Source organism: Arachis duranensis, chromosome 10, assembly GCF_000817695.3.
Source record: "Arachis duranensis cultivar V14167 chromosome 10, aradu.V14167.gnm2.J7QH, whole genome shotgun sequence".
Classification (NCBI taxonomy): Eukaryota; Viridiplantae; Streptophyta; class Magnoliopsida; order Fabales; family Fabaceae; genus Arachis; species Arachis duranensis.
In genome coordinates, this window is record NC_029781.3 from 55,149,924 (window position 1) to 55,166,390 (window position 16,467).

The window sequence follows — 16,467 nt, forward strand, 5'->3', positions numbered from 1 at the left end:
AAGTATTTTTGAAAATGGAAAGAAATTGATTTTGAAAATATATGATTGAGAAGATATGATTTGAAAAAGATTTGATTTTGAAAAATTATGGAAACTTGAAAAAAATCTGAATTAAAAACAAAATCTTCCCTCTTGTGCCATCCTGGCGTTAAACGCCCAGCCAGGTACCCTGGCTGGTGTTTAAACGCCAGTTTTCCTTCTTCACTAGGCATTTTGAATGCCCAGCTTTTTCTGTGTAATTTCTCTGCTGCATGTTCTGAATCTTCAATTCTCTATATTATTGACTTGAAAAGACACAAATTAAAAATTTTTTTTGAATTTTTAATGATGAGGAATAATCAAAATGCAACTAAAATCAAATAAACAATGCATGCAAGACACCAAACTTAGAAGTTTGTATACTACTGACACTAACAAATTGAGAGTGCATATGAGAAACAACAAAGCACACAAAACAACAGAATTTCAAGATCAGAGCAAGTAAATCATCAAGAACAACTTGAAGATCAATGAAGACACATGATTGAATTCAAAGAATGCATGCAATTGACACTAAACTTAAAATGAGACACTAGACTCAACAAGAAACATAAAATATTTTTGGTTTTTTATGATTCAAACTTAAAATTAGACACTAGACTCAAACAAGAAACATAAAATTATTTTTTGGTTTTAAGATTTTATAATTTTTTTGGATTTTTCGAAAATTGAGTGGAAAAGAAAATAAGGATATCAAAATTCTTATTTGGTCAGTTTCTTATATCTTTCCCAAGCTTCATAGAGGGATTTACCTTCTTTCTACCTGAAGGTTTGAATATCAACTCTAAGCTTGCTTAGCTTTTGAGGAGGAAAGAACTTGGCTAAGAAAGCCGTAACGAGCTTATCCCAAGAGTTCAGGCTATCTTTAGGTTGAGAGTCCAACCATATTCTAGCTCTGTCTCTTACAGCAACAGGGAAAAGCATAAGCCTATAGACCTCGGGATCAACCCCATTGGTCTTAACAGTATCACAGATCTGCAAGAATTTCCCCGCAACGGCGCCAAAATCTTGGTGCACGAAATTGTGATCATCAATGGCGCCATCAACATGGTACGCTCAATTGCAATCTCAACTCTTTATCACAACTTCGCACAACTAACCAGCAAGTGCATTGGGTCGTCCAAGTAATAAACCTTACGCGAGTAAGGGTCGATCCCACGGAGATTGTTGGTATGAAGCAAGCTATGGTCATCTTGTAAATCTCAGTCAGGCAGATTCAAATGGTTATAGAGGATTAATAATTAAAAGATGAATAAAACATAAAATAAAGATAGAGATACTTATGTAATTCATTGGTGAGGATTTCAGATAAGCGTGTGGAGATGCTTTGTCCCTTCTGTCTCTCTACTTTCCTACTGTCTTCATCAAATCCTTCTTACTCCTTTCCATGGCAAGCTGTATGTTGGGCATCACCGTTGTCAATGGCTACAGTCCTGTCCTCTCAGTGAAAATGTTCAACGCGCTCTGTCACAGCACGGCTATTCATCTGTCGGTTCTCAATCATGTCGGAATAGAATCAAGTGATTCTTTTGCATTTGTCACTAACGCCCCACAATCGCGAGTTTGAAGCTCAGCACAGTCATTCAATCCCTGAATCCTACTCAAAATACCACAGACAAGGTTTAGACCTTCTGGATTCTCAAGAATGACTGCCAATGGATTCTAGCTTATACCACGAAGATTCTGATTAAGGAATCCAAGAGATACACATTCAAGCCTTGTTTGCATGTAGAACGGAAGTGGTTGTCAGGCACGCGTTCATAAGTGAGAATGATGATAAGCGTCACATAATCATCACATTCATCAAGTTCTTGGGTGCGAATGAATATCTTAGAATAAGAATAAGCTGAATTGAATGGAAAATAGTAGTAATTACATTGATACTCGAGGTACAGTAGAGCTCCACACCTTAATCTATGGTGTGCAGAAACTCCACCGTTGAAAATACATAAGAACAAGGTCTAGGCATGGCCGAGAGGCCAGCCCCCATGATCTAAGAACTAGACGTTCAAAGATATGATCTAAGATAGCATAGGACTGATCAAAGATATCCAAATACAATAGCAAAAGGTCCTATTTATAGAGAACTAGTAGCTTAGGGTTTACAAAAATGAGTAAATGACGTAAAAATCCACTTCCGGGCCCACTTGGTGTGTGCCTGGGCTGAGTATTGAAGCTTTCATGTGTAGAGACTTTTCTTGGAGTTAAACGCCAGCTTTTGTGCCAGTTTGGGCGTTTAACTCCAGCTTTTGTGCCAGTTCTGGCGTTAAACGCCAAAATTCTTGAGCTGACTTGGAATGCCTGTTTGGACCATCAAATCTTGGGCAAAGTATGGAGTATTATATATTGCTGAAAAGCCCAAGATGTCTACTTTCCAACGCAATTGTGAGAGTGCCATTTGGGCTTCTGTAGCCCCAGAAAATCTACTTCGAGTGCAGGGGGGGTCAGAATCCAACAGCATCTGCAGTCATTTTCAGCCTCTGAATCAGATTTTTGCTCAGGTCCCTCAATTTCAGCCAGAAAATGCCTGAAATCACAGAAAAACATACAAACTCATAGTAAAGTCCAGAAAAGTGAATTTTAAATAAAAACTAATAAAAATATAATAAAAACTAACTAAAACATACTAAAAATATACTAAAAACAATGCCAAAAAGCGTATAAATTATCCGCTCATCATTGGCATTCAACTTGCCTATGATGCAAGAAGATGCATGCCCCTACACTACAAGGGTCAACTTTGATCAAAGGTTGGACCAAGTCCTTATGGACATATGTGTGGAAGGAGCTCAATGGAAAAGAGACTCAAAAGGTAAGCCGGTTCAATTAGGAAGACTGGACCTAAAGCCTGTGGCTAGAGGATGGTTGGAATTCATCCAACGCTCCATCATCCCCACTAGTAACCGATCCGAAGTTACTGTGGATTGGGCCATCATGATCCATCGCATCATGATTGGAGAGGAAGTAGAAGTTCATGAAGTCATCTCTCTTGAATTCTACAAAATAGCCGAAAAGTCCTCTACCTTGGCAAGGCTAGCTTTTCCTCATCTTATTTGCCATCTATGCTACTCAGCTGGAGTTATCATATAAGGAGACATCCTCATTGAAGAGGACAAGCCCATCACTAAGAAGAGGATGGAGAAAACAAGAGAGCCTATTCATGAATCTCAAGAGAGACATGAGGAAGCTCATCATCAAGAAATTCCTGAGATGCCTCAAGGGAAGCATTTTCCTCCAAACAACTATTGGGAGCAACTCAACACTTCTCTAGAAGACTTGAGTTATAACATGGACCAACTAAGGGTGGAACATCAAGAGCACTCCATCATTCTCCATGAGATTAGAGAAGATCAAAGAGCAATGAGGGAGGAACAACAAAGGCAAGGAAGAGACATAGAAGAGCTCAAGGATATCATTGGTCCTTCAAGGAGAAGGCGTCACCATCACTAAGGTGGACTCATTCCTTGTTCTTATTTCTCTGTTTTTCGATTTTTAAGCTTCATGTTTATCTATGTTTGTGTCTTTACTACATGATCATTAGTGTCTAGTAACTATGTCTTAAGGCTATGAATAATTTTATGAATCATTCACCTCTCTTAAATGAAAAATGTTTCTAATTCAAAAGAATAAGAAGTACATGAGTTTCGAATTTATCCTTGAAATTAGTTTAATTATATTGATGTGGTAACAATACTTTTTGTTTTCTGAATGAATGCTTGAACAGTGCATATTTTTGATCTTGTTGTTTATGAATGTTAAAATTGTTGGCTCTTGAAAGAATGATGAACAAGAGAAATGTTATTGATGATCTGAAAAATCATAAAATTGATTCTTGAAGTAAGAAAAAGCAGTGAAGAACAAATCTTGTGGAAAAAAAGTGGCGAATAAAATATATAAAAGAAAAAAAAGAAAAAGCAAGCAGAAAAAGCCAATAGCCCTTAAAACCAAAAGGCAACGGTAAAAAGGATCCAAGGCTTTGAGCATCAATGGATAGGAAGGCCCAAGGAAATAAATCCAAGCCTAAGCGGCTAAATCAAGCTGTCCTTAACCATGTGCTTGTGGCATGCAGGTCCAAGTGAAAAGCTTGAGACTGAGTGGTTAAAGTCATGATCCAAAGCAAAAAGAGTGTGCTTAAGAGCTCTGGACACCTCTAGCTGGGGACTTTAGCAAAGCTGAGTCAAAATCTGAAAAGGTTCACCCAGTCATGTGTCTGTGGCATTTATGTATCCGGTGGTAATAATGGAAAACAAAGTGCTTAGGGCCACGACCAAGACTCATAAAAGTAGCTGTGTTCAAGAATCAACATACTTAACTAGGAGAATTAATAACACTATCCAAAATTATGAGTTCCTACAGATGCCAATCATTCTAAACTTCAAAGGAAAAAGTGAGATGCCAAAACTGTTCAAAACAAAAAGCTACAAGTCCCGCTCATCTAATTAGAACTAATATTCATTGATATTTTGAGATTTATAGTATATTCTCTTCTTTTTATCCTATTTGATTTTTAGTTTCTTGGGGACAAGCAACAATTTAAGTTTGGTGTTGTGATGAGCGGATAATTTATACGCTTTTTGGCATTGTTTTTAGGTAGTTTTTAGTAGGATCTAGCTACTTTTAGGAATATTTTTCTTAGTTTTTATGCAAAATTCACATATCTGGACTTTACTATGAGTTTGTGTGTTCTTCTGTGATTTCAGGTATTTTTTGGCTGAAATTGAGGGACCTGAGTAAAACTCTGATAAGGAGGCTGACAAAGGACTGCTGATGCTGTTGGATTCTGACCAAATGGCGGGCTCTTAACGGCATTGGAAAATAGACGTCCAGAGCTTTCTAGCAATATATAATAGTCCATACTTTGTTCGAGCTTAGATGACGCAAACTGGCGTTCAACGCCAGTTCCATGCTGCATTCTGGAGTAAAATGCCAGAAACACGTCACAAACCAGAGTTAAACGCCAAAAACACGTTACAACTTGGCGTTTAGCTCCAAGAGAAGCCTCTGCACGTGTAAAGCTCAAGCTCAGCCCAAGCACACACCAAAGTGGGCCTCAGAAGTGGATTTCTGTACTTAGACTTTTTTCTGTAAACCCTAGTAGTTAGTCTAGTATAAATAGGACATTTTACTATTGTATTAGACATCGGAGATTTTGCATCTTTGATCATATTTGGGGGCTGGCCATTCGGCCATGCCTGGACCTTCATCACTTATGTATTTTCAACAGCGGAGTTTCTACACACCATAGATTAAGGGTGTGGAGCTCTGCTGTACCTCGAGTTTTAATGCAATTACTACTATTTTCTATTCAATTTAGCTTATTCTTGTTCCAAGATATCCATTGCACTTCAACCTGATGGATGTGATGATCCGTGACACACATCATCATCCATCCTTATGAACGCGTGATTGACAACCACTTCCGTTCTACCTTAGAACGAGCGCATATCTCTTGGATTCCTTGATCAGAATCTTCGTGGTATAAGCTAGAATTATTTGCGGCCATTCCTGAGAATCCGGAAGGTCTAAACCTTGTCTGTGGTATTCTGAGTAGGATTCAAAGATTGAATGACTGTGACGAGCTTCAAACTCGCGATTGTTGGTCGTGATGAGAAACACAAAAGAATCAATGGATTCTATTCCGACATGATCGAGAACCGACAGATGATTAGCCATGCTGTGACAAGAGCATTTAGACCATTTTCACTGAGAGAATGGGATGTAGTCATTGACAACGGTGATGCCCTACATACAGCTTGCCATGGAAAGGAGTATGAAGGATTGAAAGTAAGAAAGCAGTATGTTGCAGAGATTCAACAGGGACAAAGCATCTCCATACACTTATCTGAAATTCCCGTCAATGATTTACATAAGTATTTCTATATTTATTTTATGCTTTATTTATTATTAATTTCGAAAACTACTATAACCATTTGAATCCACTTAACTGAGATTTGCAAGATGACCATAGATTGCTTCATATCAACAATCTCCGTGGGATCGACCCTTACTCACGTAAGGTATTACTTGGACGACCCAGTGCACTTGCTGGTTAGTTGTGCGAAGTTGTGACAAAGTGTAATTCATGTTTGAGAGTGCTACCAAGTTTTTGGTGTCATTGTTGATGATCACAATTTTGTGCACCAACATGTAATGCACTAACTACTAAGCAAGAGATAAATCCATGGGTATTGAAAGGAAGAGATTGTTACCCATGGAGATCGGTCGAACGACCTCCCCACACTTAAAGTTTAGCACGGTCCTCCATGCTACAAGCAATGCACAAAGGACGGTCAGGACCGGAACCGTCACTATCCCCTTCATCAGGGCTCCCATCAATTGGGTTTGAGGTGGATGTGGATATTTCGGGTTCTTCCATGCTAGGGGTAACACAATGCAGAAGCTTTTTGATATGAGTGTATCGGCGGTGGTTGTGCCGCTCATATCTATCAACCTTCCGGTGCAGATCTTCTATCCTTTTATGTGTGGATCTTAGCAGTGGTGGTGATGATGAAGTAGAAGGGAAACTAAGTGGCGGGGCCATGTCAAGGCTTGAGTTGTTCATGGGAAGATGCAAGTATTTCCTGCTTGGGACCACGTCACCTTTAGCCGGAACTATAATCTTCATATCTATGGGTTCCCAAGGAACACCCGCAGTAGCAACTAAATCAGTTACTAATGCTGGAAATGGCAAATTACCCCGGTCGTGGATTTGACCCATCGCTTTCTTGACAAGAAGCGGAATGTTCACCGGTCTCTCCGTAAGAACACACTAAACAAGCAAGGCGAGATCCGCCGTGAAGGACGACTTGTGGGTGCTAGGTAGCACATAATGAGATAGAATCTGGGCCCAAGCTCTAGCTTCTACAGTGAGATAGAGAGCGTCAACCGAACTGTCCTCACTGACATAAGACTTCTTGGTAGCCATCCATGTCGCTTGGTACCGGTAGGACATTAAGCACTTGCTGAATAGCCTCTTCTGAAACTGAGACTTGCTTCCGGCACATGTATACCGACTGAAGAGAGGGAAGATGGTAATTAGTGTAGAATTCTTCCACCCAATAGAGGTTGATCTCCCTTGGTTTCCTCAAAAGAAACTCCCATCCTCGCTTTTCGATGCGGGGTAGAATGCAAGGAGCAACCTTGTCCGGTGAAGCGAGTAAATGCTCAAGATGATAGTTCCTCTCAGCTATGAAGGAGGACATAAGTTCACAGTAGCGGTTGGGGAATTTTGAAGAATCTTTTTCCAGTTTGCTCTTTTCCTTCTCATCAATAGGAGTGGGTGCCTTCACCTTCCTAGATAGGGGTTTTGTTCCTATTATAAGGTGTGCCTTAGAGGTTGACCCTTAGGGTGCCCTTTTTGCGGCAGGTTTTGTTGGAGCTTTCTCTTTGCCTTTCTTGGTGGCTATCCTGAAAAAGGGAGACAAAGTGATCATAGAAGCACGGGTTATACACTTGACATGGGATGCAAGAGGAAGTACAGCATGCAATGGCATGAGAAGAGTGATCTCAAGCGTCCATAACAAAGAGCAAGTCAAGCAATTTCTAGGCAAGTGGCATTCATAATTGGCAAGTATACCTTCTAAGCAAATGAGGGTACGGGTTGAGAGATGGATTGGGAACTTGTGGGTCAAGGCGGATGCCAGATTATTTGACTGGAGCAATGAAGGGTGGTGCCTGCAAAGACACTCCGACGCTCAAGTCAGAATGGATCTGAGAGGTATAAAGTGTGAGGAATGAATGAATACCTGGAGGGACCTGGGTCCTCTATTTATAGGTGATGGTGGCTATCTTATCTTAACTTGTTTGGCTAAGATAAGAGAGACGTTTGAATTCGAAAGTTGGTTAGGGGATCTAGTGGATCGGTTCCAGGCCTTCTAGAGGGGCGAAGCAGGTCGGACCCGGGTAACCGGGTTCGGAGACCATTCCGGGTGTAAGATCCATGGGCCAGATCCATAACATATTCATTTTTTAAATAATTTATGTATGATAAAAAATATGTTTACTTGTTTAGAGTATAAATTTTATTATTATATTTGTAAGTTCATGATTTTAATTATACTTTTAAATACTCTGAATAGATTTATTTTATTATATTATATTTTACATATGAATATATGTTCCATCATGTAATTAAATAAAGATATGTTTTTTAATGAAAATATTTAATAAGAAAACTAACCATGAATTATGTTGGTAAGGAGTGATCCACGGCAAAAGGAGGGATCGAGTGAAAGAACAGGAGATAGTGATGAGGTTGGCGCTGGCTATACTGGGAAGGACAGCGAAGTTACGCCCACAGAAATTCGACGACGTTGTTAAGGGGCAGTAGATCGCAACGACGTTGGCACTTCTTGTCAAGACCGCGACGGTGATGCTTGAAAGGATCGAAGCTACATGATGAAGAAAGAATGGAGGAGTGGAAATGTGCTTCCATTAACAACAGTGGAATTTTGATACTTTAAGAAATTATATCATTATCTATCTCAAATAATAAATTATAAAATAATCCAACTATGGTTAAAATAATGATAAATTAAAATGTGATACATCATGAAAGATAACTTACATATTATTTTAAAGGGGTAGATAGAATTTACCCTAAAAAATATGCATTGCACATGATATATATTTTTTGGAAATTTTTTTAGTCAAAAAATAAATTTCACTTTTTACCAAAATTTTCGTCTTCATTCTAGTATTATTTTGTTTAAATGTTTAAAAAAGATCATCATGCCTCCCATTTATTTAAAAAGGAAGAAAGAAAAGAACACTAATTCCCCACCAAAACCTTTAACCCTTGGTTTCACTTGGAAAGATTTGGTATTGACTACTGGCTATCACTAAATTCAGGAGATGTTTTGAACTTTTCAATTTTTAACTCAGTGTATTCTTGAGTGAGCCTATCCACTCATTCTTTGAAACATTCTTTCAAGTTTGAACTTAAACTCTCTTACTATTATTCCCAAAATAAGGCTAACCCACTCATGCTACTTACTTTCTGTTTATATCTCTCTTTTGTAACAGTCAAGGCGCTCTCATCATTCAATTTAGTTATTTTGACTCCCTCTCCTCCTACATGTATAACTGAAAGGGGTATTTTTTTCGTGTTCTGAATCTTTTGGCTACTAAGGTGTGTCACATAACATTGTGTCATTGTCTTAGAAGGTAAAAGTAAAGGTGAATGTGAAGATACAACACTAGAAATAGATAATGAACCAGACAAACATTACAATTAACAGCGTTGTTAGTGCAAACAAAAAGATGCAATAGAAACTCCACAGGTTTTGAACAATCCAAGAATCTATAAACTAAAGTAAATATTTTACATAGCGTTGCCAAAATTTTATTTTAAAAAACAAGTTTAAGCACCCAATCTCGTCCTCGATTTTCACTACACAAATGCATCCCTCACTGTCAAACCAAAAAGACATTAATCGTCACATATATGTACATATTTTGCTAGTTCAACTCGCCTTTTTTTGCGAGTTAACTAATTGTTGTATGAGTTTCAACTCCTTTTAATGACTCTAATTATAGGCAAAAGTATACATAGAAAAAACTTAAAATGATTGATCATAAAACTTAAAAATGGTGATATATCAAAGACAAATGCATTGCACTGATCATAGTGAATATCTCATATCCTAGTTCGATATGTATTGATCTATATGATTAAAATGGAGACTCAGATCCAAAAGCATTATTACCTTATAAGTTTATGGGGACTCTCAAGCCATCATGAGCAAGCTGCACTCAAATTCCTTCCCTAATCCCAAAATAGAGGATTCAATTGTATCGATTGCTGAAATTCACAACATACCTTATAGTGCAAAGATAGATCTAAGAGAATCGCATACACCTTACTCAAACTACTACCAATCCATCAAATATGAAGTCTAAAAAAAATTCATAAAAACAAAAATGCTTTTGTCCAATGCCCAGATAAGCAATGAACAAACCACTACAGCTGTAACACTTTCCTTCATTCAAGAAACCAATTTGCAAATAAAGTAGCATTTTTTCACAATAAAATTCACTTGAAAGAAGTCATAACATATTAACATATGAAGACAAAAGAATTATTTTGGAGCAGATCATACTACCTATCTGATTTTCTCATTTCCATCGGCAACAATGAAAGAGTCTATAGTTTTCCCACATCTATGAGAAGTTACCACTCTCCAATGTACTTTCTTTACCTACTTCACCACCTCAATGACCTCTGTAACAATTCTAACTTGGTTGATCTACATTATAATAGGGTATATAAAATGTATGAGCTTTAGATGTGAATATTACGATATGTGCTTTTGGTCACCACAATCATTATCACTATTATAAAACTGGAACTGGATGTATCAAGTCTCTGTAGACTTGATAAAAATTAGGTGAGAAAAGAATAAAAACAACAAAGGTCTAATCTGCTTTTAATATATACTTTTTGTGACACGAACTTACAGGAGAAACAGGAATTGCATGAAAGATTATATGTAAATTTAAGAAAACAGTAAATTCATACTTGCGCTTTTCTCTCATGATTTTTAATGGAAATAGAAGACAGAAAGAAAAAAAATAGCAAAAAATCAATTAAAAACAAACTTATCAACAGAGGTAGTAGCCATTACCACGAAATTAAAGTTTGAATGAAGGAAGTGTTGCAGCCGCAGTGGTTTGTTCATTGCGTATCTGGACATTGGGTTTTTCACTTCTTCCTACAACCTTACAACGTACATCACAGCAAAGAGTAGTTTTTGTCTTCTGCCTAATTAGTTATGTTTGGATTTTGCTCTGTATTTATAGTTAACGTAAAAATTAAATTAAGTTTATGCAAGTTTAAAGAGAAAAATAAAAAGACAAATGTATTGATAAAAACAAAATGCATAAATAAAATACTATAGAAATCCATAGCATGGGAAGAACGGCAATAAAAAATAGCAAAATAGCAACTAAAGACATTTGCACAAAGAAGCAACTTTTTTCAAACTCCTAATATCCAAATACTTCTATTAACAAAATAGGATTAATTCTATAAAAAAAAAGTAAGAACAATTTTAAACTAAACAAATAAATCCCTTCAAAGTTCATTTAAATTATAATTACTTACCTTAAGAAAAAGAGCATTACACGCATACTTTAGGTTTTTAAGTGCTCATTAACTCATCATTATTTAAGTGCACAATTTACTTGGCTTATTTTTCTATCTATTTTATAGAATAACTTTCACCAAATTATTCTAATTTGTATTCACATAATAAACACCCAATTGATTTTTCTTTAAGAAAATACAATAAAATTTAATATATGCAATAATCAATTTTATATACTTCTTCTTAATAAATAAAATTTTTTATTATGTGAAATTCAGCCAAAAGAACATATATTATTTAAAACGTTAGATTGTTTATCATTATTGTTATTCTATTACTTTAATAATTTGTCTAAATTATTATTCAATATCTTCAAGTTATTCATAAACATAAAAAGAAAAAAAGTGTATGCAACTAATAGCTAATTAATTCTTTTATTCATTGTTTTAACATTCCAAACTCTAGGAACTTATTATTGATGCAGACATTTTTTCAAAAATATCCAACAATTTATTTTCTATGAAACAATGTAACTAATTATAAAATCTTACAATAAAAAACAACAATATTACTCTTTCAAGAGCTCTAATGTATACTAAACCCAATATAAATTAATTCATCACAAAAGTCATTGTCTCATTTTCGTTGAGAGTTTTAAAGCTTTGGCTATTGTTATTGACGAGTTAGTTATGCTTTAGTACATACATGAAAAAAATCAATCATAAAAAACAACACTTTCTAAGTATTTTTTTGACATGCGCTTGCTAAGCAGCTATGTACAATAAGGGAGTTAAACCTCAAAATGGTTCTTGAGATTGACGTCGTGTACTAAAATCGTCTCTGTGAGATTCCAATTGCAACAATTATGTCCCTGAGATTGAGAAAGGTGCACCATATTAGTCCATAACCCATTTTCCCTTAACGACGTGATGACGTGGCATGATGACATGGACGATAAGTGTCACGTGTCACTCTATGATTTGGCCACGTGTGATGATATGATGATGTGATGACTAGTGACACGTGGCATGCTGATGTGGATAGTTGTGCCTCGTGTCACAATGTTATTTGGCCACGTGTCGCAACAGTATTCGTCCACGTGTCATCCATTATGTCATCGTTGTAGATGCACCAAATTAGTCCCTCACTTTGCATTAAGTGACTTAATTTAGTCCCTAAAATTGAATGTTGATGAGCGGATAATTTATACGCTTTTTGGCATTGTTTTTAGGTAGTTTTTAGTATATTTTAGTTACTTTTTATTATATTTTTATTAGTTTTTATGCAAAAATAACAATTCTGGACTTTACTATGAGTTTGTGTGTTTTTCTGTAATTTCAGGTATTTTCTGGCTGAAACTGAGGGACCTGAGCAAAAATCTGATTCAGAGGCTGAGAAAGGACTGCAGATGCTGTTGGATTCTGACCTCCCTAAACTCAAACGAGTTTTTCTGGAGCTATAGAAGTCCAATTGATGCATTCTCAATTGGGCTGGAAAGCTAACATCTTTGGCTTTGCAGAAATATATAATAGCTCATACTTTGTTTGAGTTTTGATGGCCCAAACCGGCGTTAAATGCCAGCTAGAGACCCTTTTCTGGCGTAAAACGCCGGAACTGGCACCAGAACTAGAGTTAAACGCCCAAACTGGAATCTAAGCTGGCGTTTAACTCCAAAAAAGGCCCATGCACATGTAAAGCTCAATGCTCAGCCCAAGCACACACCAAGTGAGCCCCGGAAGTGGATTTCTGCACTAGCTGCACTTAGTTACTTATTTTCTATAATCCTTAGTAACTAGTTTAGTATAAATAACACTTTTTACTATTTCATTTGAATCATCTTATGCCATTTTTCACATTTGGTAGGCTGGCCATTCGGCCATGCCTAGACCTTTTTCTCTTAAGTATTTTTCAACGGTGGGGTTTCTACACCTCAAAGATTAAGGTGCGGAGCTCTGCTGTTCTTCATGAATTAGCAAGTACTATTGTTTCTCTTTCAATTCACCCTTACTTCTTCTCCAAGATATACTCTCGTACTTAATTTAGTTAAGTCAGAATGAAGGGATGACCCGTGACAATCACCCACTATCTTGTTACTCGCTAAGCCAAGATCTGCGTGCCTGACAACCACAAGCGGTCTACATGATGTTCAACGTAGTCAATGGACGACAGCTGGAGTATATTCTCTTGGGTCTCTGATCCACGGATTTGACTTACCTCTCCTTTCAACAGAGCATTCGAATCTGTAAGATTAGAACCTTCGTGGTAGAGTCTAGAACTAATTGGTAGCATTCCCGAGATCCGGAAAGTCTAAACCTTGTCTTTGGTAAATCGAGTAGGATCTAGGACGGGATGACTGTGACGAGCTTCAAACTCACGAATGTTAGGTGCTGTGACAGTGTGCAAAAGGATAGAGAGATCCTATTATGACACAAGTGAGAACCGACAGATGATTAGCCGTACAGTAGCTGTGCATGGTATTTTTCATCCGAGACGAGAGATTCGATAGTTAATTAGCCGTACAAAAACCGTACCTGGACCATTTTCACTAAGAGGACGGATGGTAGCCATTGACAACGGTGATCCACCAACATACAGCTTGCCATGGAAGGGAGAACGCATGATTGGATGAAGACAATAGGAAAGCAGAGGTTCAGAAGCAACAAAGCATCTCCAAACGCTTATCTGAAATTCCCACCATAAGTATCTTTATTTTAATTTACGTTTTATTTATCTTTCAATTATCAAAACTCATAACCAATTGAATCCGCATGACTAAGATCTACAGGATGACCATAGCTTGCTTCAAGCCGGCAATTTCCGTGGGATCGACCCTTACTCGCGTAAGGTTTTATTACTTGGACGATTCAGTGCACTTGCTGGTTAGTTATACCGGAGTTGTGAAAAGTGTGATCACAATTCCGTGCACCAAGTTTTTAGCTCCGTTACCGGGGATTGTTCGAGTTTGGACAACTGACGGTTCATCTTATTGCTTAGATTAGGTAACCTTCTTTCTTCTTTCAACCTTTATTTTCTTTTCAAAAAGTTTTAAAAAATAATAATAATAAAATAAAATAATACGAAAAAAATTTAATAAAATCATAAAAAAAAATTTGTGTTTCTTGTTTGAGTCTTGTGTCAAATTTTAAGTTTGGTGTCAACTGCATGTTTTTTATTTTTCTTAGATTTTCGAAAATTCATGCATTGTGTTCCTCATTGATCTTCAAGTTTTTCTTGATGATTTTCCTTGTTTGATCTTTAATTTTTTTTTGTTTTGTGTCTTTTCTTGTTTTTCTGATGCATTTTCGAATTGTTAGTGTCCCTAGTACAAAAGTTCTTAAGTTTGGTGTCTTGCATGTCTTTCTTTTCTTAAAAATTTTCAAAAATATGTTCTTGATGTTCATCATGATCTTCAAAGTGTTCTTGGTGTTCATCTTGATATTCAAGGTGTTCTAGCATGCATTATTTGTTTTGATCTTAAATTTTTATGTTTTGTTTCATTTTGTTGTTTTTCTCTCTCCTCATTAAAAATTCAAAAGTAAAAAAATATCTTTTCCTTATTCTTCTCATAATTTTCGAAATTTTGAGTTGACTTGGTCAAAAATTTTTAAAATTTAATTGTTTCTTATTAGTCAAGTCAAAATTTCAATTTAAAAACTTTATCTTTTCAAATCTTTTTCAAAATCAAATCTTTTTAATTTTTTTATGATTTTCGAATTTCATTCTTAAAATTTTTCAAAATCTTTTTCTTAATTTTATTTCATATTTTCGAAATTTCTTGCTAACAATTAATGTTTTGATTCAAAAATTTTAAGTTTGTTACTTTCTTGTTAAGAATGGTTTAATCTTTAAATTCTAGAATCATATCTTTTAGTTTCTTGTTAGTCAAGTCATCAACTTTAATTTTAAAAATCAAATATTTTTAATTTCTTTTTCAAAATAAATTTCAATCATATCTTTTTAAAATTTTAATTTCAAAATCTTTTTCTAACTTCTTATCTTTTCAAAATTTATTTTCAAATTTTTTCAAGTAACTACTTGACTTGTTTGTTTTAATTTTAAAAAGTTTACTATTTCTTATCTTTTTCAAAACCACCTAACTACTTTTCCACTTCTAGTTTTCGAAAATTACTAACCACTTTTTCAAAAATCTTTTTAATTAACTAATTGTTTTAGTTTTTAATTCTCTTGTATTTTTTTCAAATTTTTGAAACTAACTTAATTAATTAAATAAAAATATAAATATTCTTCTTTTCCCTCTTCTTAAAATTCGAATACTCTCTCTCATCTTTTTCTTTTTATTTTATTTATTTACTAACATTTCTCTTATACTCATCTAATAATTCGAACCCTCTCCCTCTCTCTGTGTTCGAATTTTTCTTATTCTCTCTCTACCTCATTCTTCTATTCTTCTTTTCCTCTAACACATAAAAGAATCTCTATACTGTGACATAGAGGATTTCACTACTCTCTTTGTTCTCTTCTTTTTCATATGAGCAGGAACAGGGATAAAGATATTCTTGTTGAAGCAGATCCTGAACTTGAAAGGACTCTGAAGAGGAAGCTAAGAGAAGCTAAATCACAACACTCTAGAGAGGATCTTACAGCAAATTTTGAAAAAGAGGCAGACATGGCAGCCGAACCTGAGAACAATGGTAGAGATGCAAGGTAGATGCTTGGTGACTTTACTGCACCAACTTCCAACTTCTATGGAAGAAGCATCTCAATACCTATAATTGGGGCAAACAACTTTGAGCTTAAGCCTCAATTAGTTTCTCTAATGCAGTAGAATTGCAAGTTTCATGGAATTCCCTTTGAAGATCCTCATCAGTTCTTAGTTGAATTCTTGCAAATCTGTGACACTGTTAAGACCAATGGGGTTGATCCCGAGGTCTACAGACTTATGCTTTTCCCTTTTGCTGTAAGTGACAGAGCTTGGATATAGTTGGACTCACAACCTAGAGAAAGCCTGAACTCTTGGGAAAAGTTAGTCAATGCTTTCTTGGCCAAATTTTTTCCACCTCAAAAGATGAGAAAGCTTAGAGTGGAAGTCCAAACCTTCAAATAGAAGGAAGGTGAATCCCTCTATGAAGCTTGGGAAAGATACAAGAAATTGATCAGAAGGTGTCCTTCTGATATGCTTTCAGAATGGTGCATCTTAGGTATATTCTATGATGGTTTGTCTGAATTGTCCAAGATGTCATTGGATCACTCTGTTGGTAGATCTCTTCATCTGAAGAAAACCCCTGCAGAAGCCCAGGAAATCATTAAGATCATTGCAAATAACCAGTTCATGTACACTTCTGAAAGAAATTCTATGAATAATGGGATGACTCAAAAGAAA

At 36.0% G+C, this 16,467-nt stretch overlaps 1 non-coding gene across 1 annotated transcript; it reads right to left on the bottom strand.

Moving 5' to 3' along the window:
- Window positions 1–16,158: 16,158 nt before the first annotated feature.
- On the bottom strand, window positions 16,159–16,266 carry LOC127743316 (small nucleolar RNA R71). The gene has a single exon (XR_008004708.1). It is a non-coding gene; the product is annotated as a small nucleolar RNA R71 (small nucleolar RNA).
- Window positions 16,267–16,467: the final 201 nt, after the last annotated feature.